Below are 18,951 nucleotides of genomic sequence, written 5' to 3' on the forward strand. Positions count from 1 at the left end.
ACGCTGTGCTGAGTGAAAGAAGACAGATGCAAAAGACCACATTCTGTGTGATTCGTTTACATGGAATGTGCTGTGTGATTCAGTTTATATGAAATGTCCAGCTAAGGCAAGGAAGAGGGCAAAGCACCAGCAGGTGCAGGTACAGAGAAGGCCTGGTGAGCACACAGGCCAAGGTGGCTGGTCCTTCTTCAGGCATCTGTTCCAGTGTCCCCTGTTTGAGAAGGTGGTGGTTCAGAGGATCTCAGCATCAGGGACTCTTGTGCCTGGACTGTGGGTCCATCAGAACCTCTCTGCCTAGAATGAGAAAGCTCAGCCTGGGAAAGAATCATCCCCTATCTGAGTCCCTGGTGCTCTCACAGCTCTGGGTTCAGTCAACCCCCCACTCCTTCCCAGAACCCTTCAGAGATTGTTTCCACTACAGGTTAGTTTTGGCTTTTATGGAATTTCACATAAACGATGACATACGGTATACAGTCTTTCAGGTAAAGCTTCTCTCACTCACCATGTTTCTGTGACCCATCCGTGCTGCTGCCTGCTAGTAAAAATCCATTCCACTTTACAGTAGAGCAGGTCAGACGCACTGCAGTCTGTCACGTGGCTCTTTTGTGGACACCTGAGATATTTTAACTATTGTAAACAGAACTGCTATGAACTTTCAGGTACAAATCTTTTCTGTGCATGTTTTCATTTCTCTTAGTTAAATGGTTAGGAATGAACTTTCTTGTCATGACAGGTGTATGTTTAGTTTTTTGAGGAAGTACATGACTTTTTTTCAGAGTAGTTGTACCATTTTATATTCTCATCAAAAGATTCAAAAGAGTTTCAGGTGCTCCACATTCCCGGCCAAGATTTGGAGCTGTCAGGCTTTTTAAATTTATCTCCTGGTGAGTGTGTAGTGATATTTCACTGTGGTTTTGGTTTTCATTTCCCTGATTACTAGTGATGAGCATTTTTTCATGTGCTTATTGGACATTCATGAATCTTTGTCAGGAGATTGTTAAAATATTTTGCCTATTTTTAAATTCAGTGGCTCAGCATTTATTACAACTATTATTCTTACATCACTTTATTGATATATGATATGTAAAAAGCTGTACATATTTGATATATACAACTTGATGAGTTTGGGGATAAGTATACAGCCATAAAACCATCACCACCACCCTAAATAAATAAATCTGTCACTCCCAAAGTTTCCTCCTGCCTTTTATTATTATTTGTGTGTGTGAAGAATATTTATAAGTTCTACCCTCTTAGCAAACTCTAAATACACAGCACAGTGGTGTTATGTACAGGCATGTACATGGTATGACAGATGTCTGGAACTCATTTATCTTGTGTCCAGTGTCCTACAATCTTCTAGGGGCAACCATGTTGTCACAAATGGCAGGATTTGCTTCTTTTTTATGACCAAATAACATTCCATTGCATATATGTGTGTGTGTGTGTGTGTGTGTATTTAAAATATATATTTATATTTGTACATAAACAATATTTGTAATGGCATTTTCTTTGTCTACTCATTGGTTGGTAGACTTTTACATTGTTTCCATGCCCTGGCTACTGTAACCAGTGCTACAATGAATCTCAGCATCAGGGACTCTTGTGCCTGGACTGTGGGTCCATCAGAACCTCTCTGCCTAGAAGGAGAAAGCTCAGCCTGGGAAAGGATCAGCAGTGCAGATATTTCTTCAAGATCCTGCTTTCAGTTCCTTTGGGTAAAACATCCAGAAGTGGGATTGCTAAATCATGTGGTAGTCCTATTTTTAGTTTCTGAGAAAGCTCCATACTGTTCTCCACGGTGGCTGCACCAGATTACATCCCCACCAACAGTGCACAAGGGTTCCCTTTCCTCCACACTTGTTAGCTGTTTTTGTCTGTCTGTTTGTTTGTTTTTAGTGGCGGTACTGGGGATTGAACCCAGGACCTTTTGCACGCTAAACATCTGTTTTACCACTGAGCTATACCCACCCCCTGTCTGTTTGTTTTTAATAATAGCCACTGTAACGAGTGTGGGATTTGTGGGTTTGATTTGCATTTCCCAGATAATTAGTGATATTTCATATACCTGTTGCCCATTTGCAAGTTTTCTTTGGAGAAATGTCTATTCAGGTCCTTTGCCCATTTTAAAATTGAGTTATTGGAGTTTTTTGGTTGTTTTGTTTTGCTGTTGAGCTGTATGAATTCCTTATATATTTTGGATATTAATCTCTTATCAAGTATATGATTTGCAAATATTTCCCCCATTCCATTCGTTGCCTTTTTATTGATTGTTTCCTTTGCTGTGCAGAAGCTTTTGATTGAATGCAATCCCACTAATCTTTCATCTATCTTAAGTTGAGTTTTGTGTATGACATAAGGGTCCAGTTTCATTCCTTTGCATGTGGATATCCAGTTTTCCTAATGAGAAAGTATATGCACGTATGTGTGTGTCTCTGCCCCCAGTTCCTGCTAATATTTAATGTTTGACTCTGAGTCCTGGCCCAAAGCTCCTAAAACTCTTGTAATTTCCTGAGTTATAGGCGTGTCTGACACAGAGCCCTTAAATCCCTCAGTTTCCAGGCTTTTCCACATTTGCTGCCCTCACAGGGCTTCTCTCTCCAGTATTCTTTGATGTAGAATAAGTTGGGATTCCTAGCTGAAGGTTTTTCTACATTCATTATAGCTCTAAGGTTTTTCTCCTGAACGATTTCTGTGATGCTGAGTTCAGTGTGCCTTTTGACTAAAGAATTTCTCACATTCTTCACACTTAAGTGGTTTCTTTCCAGTGGGAGTTCTCTGGTGTTAAGCTGTGATTTAAGACTGAAGGCTTTCCCACATTCAGTGCACCCATAAGGTTTCTCTCCACTATGAATTACCTGCTGTTGAGTAAGGTGTGAGCTACAAATGAAGGCTTTCAAACACTTACTAATGTATATGGCTTTTCTCCATTGTGAATTTTTGGTGTCCTCTAAGATATGAACTTTCACTACGTGTATTAGTTGTTTACCCCAGTCCTTTCACCAAAGTTTTCTCCATCGTCTCTTGGTTGTGTGGAATTTACCTTCTAGTAGTTTATTTAGAAAGGCCCTCATGAATAACATACCCTAAATTTGTACACATTCAAAATTGGTTACATCAAGCCTTTAGTTTCTAAAGGTAGACGTTTTCATCATTGATTTGAGATATTTCTTCTCACAGGCATTAAAAGTTATAAATTTCCCTCTAAGCACAGCTTTAGATGCATCCCACAAATTTTAATGTTATATTTTCATTATTATTTAGCTCAAAATATTGATGAATTTTTCTTGTGACTTCTTCTTTGACCCAGTGACTATTTAGACATGTGTTGTTTAATCTGCATATAGTTGATGTTTTCATAGATGTCTAATTATTATTAATTTGTAATTTAATTTTATTGTGGTCAAGAACATACTCTGTATGATTTCTTTTTTTTTCTTTTTTCTTGTTTGCTGGGAGGAGGTGGTTTATATATCTATTTTTAGAGGAGGACCTTGTGCATGCTAAGCACGTGCTCTACCACTGAGCTGTACCCTCCCTCATACTCTATATGATTTCATTCTTTTTACACTGATTCACTCTTGTTATAGGACCTCATTTGATCTATGCTGGCAGAGGTACCATGCACACTGAACTGTCAATCACACACAGGTCTGTGTTCTCTAGAATTTTCTATGACCTGTCCATCATATGTAGGTCTGGATTCTCTAGATTTTATGCAGCACTTTTCCCCCAACATCTTATTATGAAACTTTCAAGCATATGGCAAAGTTGGAAGAATTTTATAGTGAACATCAGTATATGCACCACCTGGATCCTGCCTCCAACATTTTATTGTGCTTGATTATCACGTTTACCTGTCCCTATCTGACCAGTAATCCACTTAATTTGTTGTTGCTTTTCAAAGTAAATACAGACATCTGTTCACTTCTTTTAAATATATGTGTATCGTTAATTGGAGATGAGTATTTCTTTATAGTTTGGAAGGTTAATGTTATCTAAGTGAAAGGTACAGATTTTAAGTGTAAGCGTACTGAATATTAACAAATAAACAATATATCTCTTTGAGAGCACACATGCCTTTACTGGCTGAAGAGAGATTCGGTCTGAACAGCCTTGGGAAGCATGGCTATTTTGACCGGAGTGTGGAATAACATCCATAATGTGTTAAAAGCTCCTATAAGTTGTTACTCAAAAGGTAGATACTCCAATAGAAAAATGGTTGATGGGGGAGGGTACTGCTCAGTGGCAGAGCGCATACCACCAGCGTGCACAAGGTCCTGGGTTTAATCCCCAGTACTCTCATTAAACAAACAAATAAACAAACAAACAAACAAACCCAATTACCCTCCCCCCCCAAAAGGAAAAGAAAACCAAAAATAAAGAAAAAAGAAAAACAGGTGATAGGCAGAGCTCAGAAGTAAAGATGGCCAATCAATAGGGTAAAAATACTTAAGGTCATTAGTAACCAAAAAGGGGGAATTAAAACAACTTGCTATTTTTCACCTATCAAATTGGCAAATTAATCCATCGAACAAATATTTAGAAAGCCAAGCATGTGCTAGGTAAGGATATAACAGGAAGATAAACACCATCTATGACCTCATGAAGCTTATGTTGTATTAAGGTAGATAGACAATTAAGCAAGTAAGTTATTAAAAAGGATAAAAAACTATGTGACATGGAAACTGTATGGAAATACGTGAAAACCCGTCATCGGCTCCAAGCTAGTCCACACGGTCAAAGAGCCCTCTGGAAGGCTGTGATGTTCAGGGAAGTTGATGCAGTTAGTGGGGCAGCACAAGATGGGATGTGACATGTAACTGAACCAACCAAGTTCAAGAATTAAAAGAATCTCACTGTGGATGGAGCAGCAAGTACCAGAAGAGAGTGACAGTCTGGGGCAGAAAACAGATCATGAAAGTACTACAAAAACCTCCAGAACTTCAGACTTTATTCTAAATACTTAAAAAATAATAACACCCTGTGACAATTGGAGAAGCAACCACTGTCTTTTATTATTGGTGGGAAATAAAGAAATATGACTTTTTAGAGGGAAAGTTGGAAATACGTGCCAAAAGAATAGATATGTTACATTACCTTTTGCCCCTAAAAGTATTCTTCTAGGAATTTATTCTAAGTAGACAGTCATATGCACCAAAAAACGACAACTATGACACTCACTGAAGAATTCTATATACTAGGGGGAACAAGAAACAACCCAAATGTCAAAAGAATAGAGGATCGTTCAAACCAGTTACAGACTATTCATAGACTGGAACACCGTTCTGCCACTAAAACTGCATAGCAGAAGAGTACATGCAACCTCAGAGAAATTGTGGGTTTGGCTCCAAACCACTGCAGTAAAGCAAATAAAGCGAGTCACACATTTTCTGGTTTCCCAGTGCATGTGAAAATCATGTTATTTACAAATACTTTATTGATAAAAAAATGCTAATCATCATCTGACAACAGGGGGCTGCCACAAGCCTCCAATTTGTTAAAAACACAGCACCTGTGAAGCACAGTAAACTGAGGTCTGTCTGTACATAATTGGAAGTCCATGCTCTGTTACAGTGAAAAGTCATGTTCTCAAACAATACACACAGCATAAACCAACTTGTACTGAAAACACATGCAAGGTGCTGTTTCTTCCTCCCACGTTTAGTACAAGTTGGTGAAGCCACTGGGCTTGGCATTTTCTCTGAGGAGAGGTTTTTAATTAGTGAGTCAATTTCTTTAATACTTTTAGGATTATGTAGTAAACCTTTTCTTGGGCCAGTTATGGTAAATTGTATATTTATACATTTCATCTCAATGTTCAAAATTTGAGGCATAAATGTGTTCAAATTATCTTTTTATCATATGTTTATAGTTTGTGTGTTGATGGCTCCTTTTTCATTTTGGTTATTTGTCCTTTTTCTGATTTATTTTTTTAATTTATCTTTTACTGAAGTGTAGTCAGTTTATAATGTTGTGTCAAATGTGGTGTATAGCACAATCTGTATCTGCCATTCCCCAAGAACCTGCTGCGTACCCTGCACACACTAGGTGGGTATTCACGTCACCGTGTGAGAGAACTAAGGGTGGGGGTTGCACGTGCATCTACAGCCACATAAGAAGTGACCTCAGAACCGACTGTCCCACCCCAAACCCAGGCTCTTTGCATCCCCCCAGGCACTCACAGTGGGTGTGGTGGGCCCTCTGGGAGGACAGTGGCTGTAGGTGTGTCGCTGGATAGTCTGGAGTCACTCTAAGTGTCATCAGTCCTGAGCTTGCTGCCCAAGAGGGCAGAGGTCGTGATTTTAACTTAGCAGAAACCTGATCACCCATTAGAGAACGTCAGAGAAAATGGCCATTCAGCCTAGACTCCAAGCCTCAGAGGAAAGAAAATGGACAGAAATCCAAAAGTGTGCAGACACCATCCAGGCCCTGTCCAGGAGAGCCGGGGCTGGACTGCCGAGGGCACTGACCACACTTATCATCTGGTCCTACTGTGGAGATGGAAACAGTGGCTTTCGGTGCTTGGAGCTACTAAAGTTTGGCTCCTAGCACCCACCTCCCATGTTGCGGTTCCCTGCCCCCTCCCCCCAGCTTCCCTTGAATCTTGTGTTCAAAGAGCGGTGTGACCCTGGAGGCAACACGGTGCCGCTAATGCTGGACACGCCCTCAGCGGGTCCACCTGTGCCCTGGCTCTCTGGTCTTCTGTGTCCACTCCCTGAAGTGCAGGAGCATCTCAGCACGTGGGCAAAGCTGAGAGGCAGACTTGGGCTGGCCAGCTTGTCTCTGGACAGGCTCCCTGCTGTAACCTATGTCCCTGACCACAGGGGCCCCACTCAGCCACAGCCTGCTTGAGAGCTTCTCCACCTTCAAGTCCCACGTGAAGGAAATGGAGCCTGAGGTTTGGGTGATCGAGAAACTGATTTATAATCTGAGGAACAGAGAAGACTCCATGTTATGCCTGGATGACGGTGAGCCCTGAGGATTGCAGGACTGAGCCCCACCATAGTCCTCATCCTAGGCGGGCTGAGGGTGAACTCTGATGCCCTCCTTGACACGCCTCATTCCTTCTCAGAAACGTGGTCCACGGCCTCTGGGACAGAGCCCACACCCCCAGGAGGCCCCGAGGGCCAGGCCCTGCCCCGAGTCACACCCCATCTCACCTGCATCTGGGAAACAGGCCTCTTACTACATTGTTTCTTGGCTTCTATCACCTTGTGCCATCACCATTATCCCACTGTCTTCAAGGCAGGTTCAGTCCTCCTTCAAGCCTTCCTGTCCTTGGCCCACCTCCGCCGCACTCCTGTGGTACCCAAGCAGGATGTGTCAGTGGAAGGGAGCCAGGCCCCCGTCAGTGACCCAAGGAAGGACCTGACAACTGCTCCATCTCCCTCTCCCTGCGAGGAGCCAGGAATTGAGGACAAGACTCAGAAACGCCCCTTTCCTCTCCCTTTTGACATGTGTGAGGCGACAGCTTGCTTCTTCCGCCGGGGCCTGGGAATGTGAAGCCATCGCCTGCACACCCGGACTCCTCTGAAGACTAAGGTGTGCGTGGCTCAGTCCGAAAGAGGTCTGGGCAGAAGAACTTCACAGCTGGTCTTCTCTGAGGCCCTTCCTCCTTTCCCCTTGGATTGGGTCAGAGGTCCTCCCTAGGGTCCTCCATCTCACGCCGGCTGGAGAGCAGACAGCCATGTGGATATATCTTTTCCTTTCCCATTTTGGCTTAGACTTAGTGGTGGTTTTCACAATGCCTGTGTTCTCAGAGCGAACCCATTGTGGAAAAAGCCAGAGACTCTTCACCAGCCATTTTGTATAAACAACCGACTGTTCCGTTTTACCTACAGTGTGAAGTTCACGATGGCTTTCTAGCCTCTGTTTTCTGCCTTAACACTCTTACCGTGTGTATCATTGTCATTAGTTACTTTGGGGGGTGTGACCTACAAACAAGCACTCTTTTCCGGATTTTAGAAGGAAGCCTTTGCTACAGCCGGCTCTCTGCAGGACTGTGCCGCCGGAGGCTGGCTCACCCTTCCACGTGCTTTCAGATTTAAGAAACTTAGTACAAAGATGTCGGAAACACAGGTCTTTCATGAAGAACTGAGTCACTGCTCCTCACTGTTCAGGTGAAAAAGCAGCTCCAGGGACCTGGCACTAACTCCAGCAATCTTGCCGTCTTCTGTGAACCCATCTTGAGGATGTTTCTCCATCTGCTTCTCTCTGCATGTTTTACTCTTCAACTGTTTGGGATCCGGCCCCATCAGTGGCTTCCCCTACAGCCAGGAATACCTCTGCTTTTGCCTCCACCCACACTCTGGTTTAAGGGCACCAAGCCACCCACAGAGCAGGGCCACCCACAGCAAGAACGGGGCGGGGAGCACTGTTCAACAGGGAGCGGCTGACAAGGGCAGGCACCCAGAATGTCCCCTCTGCCCACAACACACCAAAGCCTTTCTTACCCATTACACCCCACGTGAACCACCCAGTTGCTGATGAGATGTGAGCTCCAGCTAAAGGCTTTCCCAACATTCACTGCACCATAGGGCTGTCTCCAGTGAGGACTGTCAGACACTGTGTCCCAGGCAGACGCTTCCTCCTTATGTGTGAAGTGAAAGGATCTGCTCCAGCAGCAACTGTGAGGTAGAGTCTGCGAGGCCAACCCACACTGGGCCTGCCACGTCCATCTAATTCACAGAGACGCCACAGCGGGCATGATTGATGTCAAGTAAGTGTCCACTCTGACTGAAGGATTTCCAACACTCATTGCCTTCACAAGGCACCTCTCTAGTTTGTGTTCGTGGTGGTGAATTGAGTGCAGCCTCCTCAGAACACAGGACACACACGAGGTTTCTCTCCAGTGTGTGTACTTTGATGATCAGACAGGTCTGATGTTTGGCCAAAGCCTTTTCCACAGTCATTGCACATAGAGGGCTTCTCTCCAGAATGCATCTCTGATGGTGAATTAAGTGTGACAGCTGACAGAAGCTTTTCCCACACATTCAAAAGGTTTCTCTCCTGTAAGATTTCTCTGATGTTTAATGAGATTTTCTAATTACGGCCTTTTCACATTAGTTATGTGGATAGAGTTTCTCTCCAGTGTGTATCAGCTGGTGTTTAATAAGGGTTGAATTCCCACTAGAAGCCTTGCCACACTTGTTACACCTATAAGGTTTCCTCCAGTGTGAATTCTCTGATGTTTAACAGGTTTTGATATCTCCCCAAAGCCCTGGCCAGTCATTATATACACGGGGCTTCTTTTTGCTGTGTATTTCTTGGAGCTGTGTAAGGACTGAGTCTTGACTAATTTCCCCCACATTCTATGCAGCCACAGGGCATGACTCCTCTGATGCTGAATAGGGTGTTAAGTTCCTGCTGAAAGATTTCCCACGTACATCAAACCCATGGAGCTTGACATGTCTGGTGTCCACTCTGGGCTGAATCGCGTGGAAAGCCTCTGCCATGTAACCTCTGTTGACCAGCGCTCTCTCCTGGTATGTCCCTCTAAGATGCAACAGGCTTTGTGCCCAGAGTCAAACTTCTCTCTAATTTCGTACATTCCTGGTCTCTCTCTGCTGCAGTCGTTTTGACGGGGGGGGGGGGGGGGTGTGTGTGTTGGGAACACACCTTTACAAAGGCCACCTGCTTATCTCCACCTTAAGCAACGACTGCCCAAGAGCTGAGTCCATGGCTCTGAACAACCTGCGCGTGAAGGCTGGGGCATGTCAACCATGCGGGCTTCAGATCACACCCAGGACATGGGGATGCTGGAAGACAGACGGAAGCACATAGCCAGTCACAAAAATTGATGCCATAAATAACAAACAAAAAAGCAGGAAGACTATTCCAGATTAAAAGAACCTAAAGAGACACACTCAATTCCAACTGCCATCCTCGATAAGTTCTTGGATTTAAAAACACACTGTTAAAGAGATTTTAGGGACAACTGGAGATATGCGAATTATGTGGACCTGTAATTATTGTAATTTTCTCAGGTGTGATATGGTTTAGTGGTCAAGTGAGAACTTGCTTTTAGGAGATAGGCTGAGGCACTTAGGGGTGAGCGTCTTGATGCCTACAAATTACTTTCAACTCACTCTTCTGGCAACAGAAGTAATTATACATAGAGACCCAGCAAAAGTGGCAGAATGGCAGCCCCTCCAGGAGCTCGTGAAGGACCGGTGCTGCTTACTGGGCTGCTCTGGCAACTTTTCTGTGGGTTTGAACATGCCCAGAGGAGAGCTGGGAGGAAAAGCAAGGGGGTTCTGGCCAGAAGTGGACTCGGGGAGAGCAGGCCAGAGGATGGGAGGGGACAGCAGAGGTGCTGTCACCTTCTCATTTCTTAACATTCAGGGTCCCTAACTCAGACTGACACTGAGAGGAGGGGCCTTCCCAGGTCTCAGGGCCATAAGTGGCAGAGTGGGGTTCTGCCCTGGATTCCCCTCTTAATCGCCTATGTCCCCACCACCCCCAGCACTCGGACCCCAGGGGCAGTGCGGTACAGGGCAGGCAGTTTGGAGAATCAGGGGAAAGAGCACAAGGTGCGGGGCAAGAGGCAGGGATAGAGGCCCCAGGTGACTGTAGGTGAAGTGAGTGAATGAAAAAAATGGTTGTATCTCCTCCCCTCTTTATCACCTGGTATTGGGAAGTGGTCCCAGGAAGAGTTCAACAGTGACTGGCAACGCTGAGCTTTGCAGGTGAGACTGGGAGAAGGCAGGGGTGGGTGTAGGTGTGCCTTTGGGGTTGGTGATAAAGAGTTTTGGTCTCATCTCATTTGGTCTCATTTGGTCTCATCTCAATTAGGGAGGCCTGAGAAATTCCCACGCTCACTTTGGAGAGGGGAGACTCACCCTCTGGAGAAAAACCACGAGATTGCCAAGGAGTGTGAAGTGCTCCTTCTAAGTTTAAAATGAAGTTAGCCAGCCTTGTGCCCCTGGGGGAGGAGAATGGTAGAGTTCACCCAGACTGGGCTTCCTCGGGTGTGTACAGTGGAGAGGGAGCTAAAGATGGTAGGGCAGGGACTTGGTGTCCGTGTGTGTGGACGTGTGGTGTCAGGACGAGTCCCATCAGAGAGCCACAGGAGGCAGAGGCATCGCAGCAGCCAGGTGCTGAAGGAGCAAGTGCCCGACGGGAAGTGGACCCCAACTGAGGACTTGAAACTGAGCCTTTAGCACTTTGCAATTTCTTGTGGTGAGGGAGATCCAGGCTGCGGCCACAGTGGTGTGGGCTTCTGCGTTCTGTTGTGCGGGTTTCAGGCTGATTAGCTATCCAAATGGAAGTCAAATACTACAAATCTGGAGATGAATATTGTATGGGTAATAATAATTTTAAAAAGCCTGAAGAACAGGCTAAACGCAGAGTAGAAAATGCTAGAGACAACAACAGTATAGCTGAATTGAGCAATTATTAAGAGTTAAGACAGAGCAAAAGGATAGGAAGGAAACGGGATACAGAGGATACAGACCATCCAGTTTATCTAACAGCTCCATGGGGAGAACCACAGGAAGAACGGAGAGCCCACATTTTAAGAGACAATGAAAAAACAACAACAAAAAAGAGACAATGACTGATAACCTTCCAGAATCAAGGAAGAGTGAAATCTCAGATTCAGGAAGCCCAACACGTGTGAGTAAGGTAAAACCCAACCAGTAAGGTAAAATCCACACTGACACGGTCGAAATGTCAAATGCACTGCAGCCGAAGGGGATCGAAGAATCTCAGGAGCGCTCAGATAAGACAAGATCGTCCCCGTTCAGACTGCGGGGCCAGAGGGAGGGCTTCGGGTGACCTGGGAGGGGTGCCCCCCTCCGCCCAGCCATCCCGCGCCCGGGTGACCTGGGCAGGGACGACACCTCCCTCCGCCCGCCGCTTAGCGGGAACTCCAGTGGACCGTGTTAGGCTCCACGCCCACCTTGTGGGCGGAGCCAGCCTGACCTCGCAGCAGACTCCCGGCACGCCGCGCGCCGGCGCAGGCGCACGAGGCCAGCGGCAGAGCCCCCTGGCGGCTGGGCGGCGCGGTGCGGGGGCGGGGCCGGAGGCGGGGGGTTGCGCTGGTGACGGGAGGACGCGCGCCCGCGGCGCACTGGGCCGGCGGCCGCGGCGGCGGAGGGCGAGCAGCGACCCGGCCGCGGCGGCGGCGGCAGAGGCGGCGGCCGCAGGGCCGCGAGCAGCGCGCGCGCGGCGTGCGGGTCGAGATGAGGGGCTGTGGCGGCGCGGCTCGCGCGCAGCCGGCTGGTGAGAGCGCGGGCGGTGGGCGGTGCGGGCCTGGAAGATGGCGGAGAGGCCGGCGCTGCGGCCCCCGCCCGCCCTCGCAGAGGCCCCCGGCTCGGCCAGCGAGGATACGGGTCCCCAGAGACCGAGGAGCCGAGACGGGCGGCGGCCGGGCTAAGGAGGGGCGGGGGCTGGGTGTGGCGGCCCGGCTGGGCGGGGGCGCGAGGGGCCCAGGCCGCGGGGGCCAAGGTGTGAGGTGGGTGTGGGGTCCGGCCTGGGGGTGTGTGAGTGCGTGTACGCGGCCCGGCGTGGCTGTCGGTGAGTGTGCCTGAGGCGGGGGTACGAGTGTGTGCGCCCGGCCCGGGGGTGCGCGTGCCCGGCCTAGGGTGGGCGTGAGTGGAGTGCCGGGCCTGAGTGCGGGGCGTCGGCGCGGGGCTTCGGCGCGGTTACTGGGGCGCAGTCGGGGCGGTGAGGGACCGGGCCGGCTTTGTCAGGGCTCGGAAAGTCGGGACGCGTGTGTTCCCTTTCGGCTGCGGGCCCCGGCCCTGCCGATCTGGCTTCTGCAGCGAGGCGGGCTGGGGCGTCCCCGCCTTTCCTTCCTGGTCGCCCTCCCGGAGCTGAAATTCCCTCGGTTGCCTCCTGGTTGCGGGATTGGTGTGGGTGGAAGCAGTATTCCGTGCGAGGGCCGAGATCAAGGCAGGCTGTGAGCATCTTGGGGGTCAGGGCGTCTTTTATTTTAAAACGTGCAGCTGGCTGCGAGGCCGCAGCAGCTGTGGGTGTGTTACATGCTGCTCCCACCAGCAGCTGCTGTGGGCGCTGCGCAGCCTTCAGCAAAAATGCGGCGCCCCTCCACCCTCTTCAGTGTCGTAGGGTTTAAGCAAACCTCTTGTGACCTCTACAGAAACCTACAGTTGCAAGGCTTCGTGTTCCTCCCCTGGTGTAGACAGTAGGAGATTTGTCATTGAAGCCAGTGAGGGGAATTGAGCCCTGTACATCCTGGGTGCCTCTGTAAACAGCAGGTGGTTCCCGGTCAGCGGCTCCCCTTTCACAATGAGCAAGGTGTGTTTCTCCTCGCTCGGGGAAGGGAAGGAGATTTGATAGGAGGTGTGACTGTAAAGCAGTAAGGAGACTCATTCCATAAAGCAGTCTGGCGCAGACTCCGTGACCCGCAAATGCGCCCTGCGGGAGTGAGCAGAGGTCCCAGGTCTTCCTGCCTGCACTTTGTGTAGTCAGTTGTCTTGCCCAGAGGCTGGAAAACAGAGTGGAGAAGCGGGCAGGTTCTGGAGCCAGACTGCCTGCCTTTGAGTCGTGACTCTTCTATTTACTGCCTTTGTACTCTGCCTTTGGTTCTTCGTCTGTGAAATGGGAACACCAATAACGTTGGCTTCCTGGGTGGATGCAGGGACTCTGAATTAACTGTGCCTGGTGCTTGGTCAGTGTTGAGAAAAGTCAGGAGCTGTTAATCACTGCCGAGATCTGTTTTCCAGGGCGCACTTCCTGGGTGGTTGGTTCTTCAGCTGTCCTGTCTTACTCTGACACTGACTTGAAGTCTGTGGCTTCCTTTTCTTACACAAACTGAGGTCATATTTGGAGAAACAAGTCTTCATAAAGGAAAACAAGGAACAAGTCTCATGTGCTTAATTGAAAAATTATCATAAAGAACTGTTTTTAAAAAATACTTTTAGAAAAAGCAAGCTTCTAATGAACCAGTCTAGAATCTTGCAGTCCTTCTCGTCCTCTTGAGTAGGGAGGACTGCTGTTGACAGAAATGAGATGTAAAACAGTTCTTGGGTGATTCTCTACTTGAATTAATACCAAAGACGTTGTTATGTACAGTGTTATTCTTGTAATAGAAAAGATAATTTATTAACAAACTAAGTGACAGTGAGGGCATTAGAAACAGAAAGGGAACTTGAAATGACCAGTGCTGTAACATTCTGTCTTGCTAAGCTATTGGAAGGAATAACTTAACTTGCTTCAGAACAAAGTAGAAAAATTCACCATATTTTCCAAGGAGATAGTTCTCTTTCTCAGATCTAAGGAAAGTATATTAGACTTACCCCAGATAATACATCTCATCCCCTTTATCTGTGTGACACAAAAACTAGAAGAAACCCTTCCGTTTTAAGGAGAGTCTTTGGCATTTGTGGGGTTGAGAACATTTAAAGTTCAGTACAAATGGTAATGAAACAGCTTCTGTGAGCAAATTTTAAAATATCTAAAGATAGATTTAAAAATGTCCATCCCAGCCTTCTCTCCTGCATGTGTGCTGGGGGGCGCTGTCCTTGAACAACGTAGTAACAGTGAATACAGTGTCTTGTTAACCTTCTACCTGTTTTTTGGGTGCTTTTGAAAAAATGTTCGTGTAATATGTTCTCATAGTGAAATATCTAGTTTTACTAGAAAAATTCCTTTGCTGTGCCTGTTCACTGGCCCATTTGGTCAGTTTTTGTGGGTCTTATCTGTTCCCTCTCAAAGTTAGCTTTGTGGGTGTCCTGTCTCAGAAGCATAGCCTGGTGCAGCCACGCAGGCAGCGGGGGGCCTGGGAGACATCTGCTGGCAGAGCTGAACTGGATTGTCCACCTGCCTCCAGGTCCCTTCTCCTGTTACCTTTCTTGGTCCCCCTGGTAAAGTCTGCACCCTCAGTTGTCGGCTGTCTCTGCTGCCTCCTGTACCTGCCTCACCGTACCTTCCATCTGCCTCTGGGACTTGCCCTTGATGCTGTCTGGCCACTCTGCCCTGCTCCCCGAGGTCATTTCTGACCCCATCCTCCAGCCACACTGTCCCACCCTGCTGAGAGGAAGCTCCTCACCTGAGCCTGCAGTCCTGGCTCACTCCCCTTCTGCCGTGCTCAAATCTCAGGGCTGCAAGCAGTGTTCCAGACAAGGATCTATAAGCTACAGCCACTGATAGACCCGTGCCTGTCTGTGTAAGTAAAGTTTTATTGAAATACAGCCACCGTTGTTTATTTTTGTATCTGTGGCTGCTTTGACAGAATTAACTAGTTGCAACAGAGGCTTTATGGCCCACGAACCCTGGATAATTTACTGTCTGGCTCATTTACAGAGAAAGTTTGTTCTTGAAGTTCAGAGGCAAAAGGATTGTAGGGGCTGCAGTGTGAGGGAAGGCTTCAAGGAAGAGGTGGCTTTTGAGCTGAGCCTGTAGGAGGTGCATGGGGAGGAGCAAGGACACTGCAGCATCACAGGCAGAGGTGTCTGAGGTTTTGCAGCAAAGACAAGGTGGGTTATATGTGGTTTGTAGGGGTTGAAGGTTGTGTAAGGGATGGAGGAAATCAGGGTTATACTGTGAAGGTCTGAGTTCAGGTTGAGGACTAAGTTTTAGTTCTCTGGCTAACAGGGAGCCACTTCAGTGCTGTGAGCAGGGAAGCCCTGGTAATAATGTGTGGGACGGGCTGGAGATGGGAGAAGTCTGAGGCAGAGAATCTGCAGGGCAGCCTCCTCTGCGATGGGCTCAGTGCCTCGATGGAGGTGGTTTCTTGCTCACACTTCGTTTGCTTGTGGCTCTCCCCTGAGAGCTGTCATCCTTGGGCTCAAGATGTGCCCTTGTTGGAGACACGCTATTCTCATGGCAAGAGAGTGGCAGAAACTCAGTGTCTGCTGGAGCTTCAGCTTAGAACTGGCGACTCAGGTTCCGTGGCCAAAGCAGGTCATGTGGCCCAGCCTAGGGATGGGGGGAGCAGCAAGTCCCCGGCCACAGGCAGCTGTATGATGTACGGCTCTCATACAGGGAGGGCAGCCAAGTAGCTGGAGACAATGCTGTGACCACCCAGGAGAGAAGGCGAGCCTGTTTGGTGCTCTCCCTGGGCAGGCTTACCTGGGGCAAATGTGCCAGCCACGCTGCCCTCAGTCTTGGGCCCTGGAACCTGCCTGTCTCCTGGGCAGAAGCCCTTCAGTCTTCTCAGACCCTGCAGCCGTCCTCACTTCCACTCTGGTCCTTTGGTGCTTTGGGACGTCATCTGCTGTGTGGTACCTAGAAGCTTGGTGCCCTGTTCGCCCCACACACACACAGCTTGTTGCCCTGTGTCCGGCTTGTGGTTCCTCCTGAGTAGTTAACAAATCCACCCTCCCTCTGTCAGCAGGGCCTGTGCCGTGTCCTGTCTGCATTGTGGCTGTGCCTCCTGGGTGGGCTCCCTCCCCTCCGCTTCCCACACAGCTGCCCAGCTGATGTGTGCTGAACAGTGGTTCTTACCCTAGGGTGAGTTGTCCGGAGACATTTTGGTTGTCCCAACTAGGAGCTGGTGCAGCTAGCATCGAGTGCATGAAGCCAGGGCCAGTGTGCCAGGCTGAGGAGCAGGCCAGAGCATGCCTGCCAGTCACTCCCCTGGCCTGCACTCCTCCCTGGCTCCCCGTGCCTCCTAGACTGCTGTCCATGGCCTGTGTGCCCAACTCGAATCCTGCTCTCTGGTGACGCCAGCAGGGCGCTACCCGGCCAAACCCTGCCTGCATTCCCTCCTCCCTAAAATAAGCAGAGCTCGAGTGGTGCCTCCAGCTCCTCTGACCCTTGCTGGGGCCCTGATCCTTCCCTTAACCAGGCATAGGGCTCTGCGCTGCCTCAGGTTATCTCCCTTCTGCACTGGGAAGTCCTGGGGCAGCAGACTCGTTTGTGTTGTCAGTGTCTCTTGCAACATTTGCTCTGTGTATTAACATCAGCAGAGACAGGTGGACCTGGGGGGAGTCGCCCTGGTGCCCTAGAGGCTGACACTGCAGCAGGAGTGACTCCTTCACTGGATTGCCCCACGTCGGCTGCTTCCAACTACTCAAGGCTTTCCTAAGCATAAATGTCTTTAATTCTCAGAGTTTCTCTATTTTTGCTCCCTAAAAAGTTTAAAAATTTTTAACTAGATAATACATTCAGGGTTTAAAAGTATAGAGGGTGCACAGTGAATCTGTCACCTGCCTGTCGCCTCCTTCCCTTTTCTCGGCCTCCAGGAGCCTGTTTCCCTGGAGGCACCTCCTGTGGCCCCTTCTGGAGCTACTTTGTAACCATGCAAGCAAGCGTGTATGTATTTTTTTTTCTACTCTTTTCTTTTAAAAAAAAGTTTCTTAATCTTGCCTTTTTAACTAAATGTGTTTGAGAAGTCACCCCGAATCAGTACATATTCCAGTTCATTTGTTGTCATGACTGTGTCCTGTCTGGCTGTGTGGAGGTGCTGTAATCTATGTAACCAGCACCTGTTGGTGAGCAGCGTATTTTGTGCAGTTACAGACCAGGCTGCTGGTAGAGCACCGTGCAGTCATGCCTGCGGGGCACGCCCCTCAAGAAGGCCTCTCTTTAATCACTGTTTATTCTGTTAGATCAGGTTATGCTTTTGTTTCTTAATGTCTTTAACTCTGTACTTTTTTTGGTCATACGTTTCTCCCAGTTATTTATCTATCTATATTTTAAACAGTATGTTGCAGTTTCTCGGTTGGAAATTGGCTCACCTTTCATGTGTTCTTATGGGTGAGAGTGACTTAAAAAAACATATGCACACTAAAACTTGTACACAAAAGTTCATAGCAGCATTATTCATAACAGCAAAAATGGGGAAACAGCCCAAATGTCTGTCAGCAGATGAATGGACAAACTGTGGTCTGTCCACACAGTGGAGTATTATTTGGCAATAAGTACTGATTCATGCTACAACGTGGATGAATCTTGGAACATTATGCTGATACGAACGTCCATATGTTGTTTGGTTTCATTTATATGAAATGCCCAGAGTAGGCAAATCCAGAGAAACGGAAGGTAGATTGGTGGTTGCCAGGGGCTGGGGGTGACAACAAAGGGACACAGGGTTCCTTTTTGGGTAAGAAAATATTCTCAGATTGACTGTGCTAAAGATATGCATATCTGTAAATATACTAAACTGTTCTAAAATTGTACACTTTAAATGGGTAAATTGTGTGATATGTGAATTATATCTCAGTAAAGCTGTGGAAAGTAAGAATGACTAGAATTTTTCAGCACTCCTACGAGGTGCCCAGAACCTTCGTGTTGGCTCCGTCCTGGGCTTGTGTGGGAAGTCTGGGGGCAGGATGGTGGCCCCCTGGTCAGTCTCTGAGCCGCTGGTGCAGCTGATGCACATGGTTCCCAGCGTGGGGACTCAGTCCGTGAGGGGCCTGACTGATCACAGATACGTCAGAAAGACATGTAACAGCCGAGCCTCCTGTGGGTGAGACAGTATCGATCCTGTTCATTTTCCAGGGGTGTTTCTAGCTGAAGCGTGACTGAATTTCAGAGTAAATTACTAAATGTTATACACGTATAAGGTTTTGGAAAATTGATTTTGACATCAAGAGCCAGGTTGGCAGAGCATGTTTCCTGTCCTCTTGCAGACTGGTGAAGACAGGACATCTGAGTGCAGTCGGTGGGAGGGTGAGTAGTCACCCCGGTGCAGGGGCTCAGGTGTGGGAGTCCGTCGGCTGGCCCTGCTGCTCCAGCCCTTTTTCCTTCTTGGCTATACACCTTTGTCTGTTCTGCTGCTTCTCTTGGTCCTTTCCTGCAGTGTCTTGGAGGCCCCAGCGCTAACCTTCACGGGCCAAGGTTTACAGGAATATCATCACCCTGGGACAGTGCTAGTGGTTTCTGTTACCGTCCCTTCATGCGCTTCTGGGGATTTCTCTGGAGGCCAGCCTGCCCTTCCTCACAGTTCAGATCGTGTGAAATAGGAGCAGTAAATCTCCCACCTATGGGCTTAGTGTTGTTTGTGTAGCCAACTGCAGGTGTCACTGATAAAGGTGGCAG

The 18,951-nt window shown here is 48.1% G+C and overlaps 1 protein-coding gene across 7 annotated transcripts in view; it reads left to right on the top strand.

Annotated features, from left to right (window-relative positions):
* Positions 1–12,128: 12,128 nt before the first annotated feature.
* ARHGAP39 (Rho GTPase activating protein 39) overlaps positions 12,129–18,951 on the top strand; it is a 78,104-nt gene continuing 71,281 nt past the window's right edge. For all 7 annotated transcript variants that reach the window (XR_010376978.1, XM_064476674.1, XM_064476675.1 and 4 more), the window contains exon 1: positions 12,129–12,228. The gene's annotated coding sequence lies outside the window, so the exon portion shown is untranslated. The remainder of the gene's footprint in view (positions 12,229–18,951) is intronic.

Source organism: Camelus dromedarius, chromosome 20 (genome assembly GCF_036321535.1).
Source record: "Camelus dromedarius isolate mCamDro1 chromosome 20, mCamDro1.pat, whole genome shotgun sequence".
In the NCBI taxonomy this organism is placed as follows: domain Eukaryota; kingdom Metazoa; phylum Chordata; class Mammalia; order Artiodactyla; family Camelidae; genus Camelus; species Camelus dromedarius.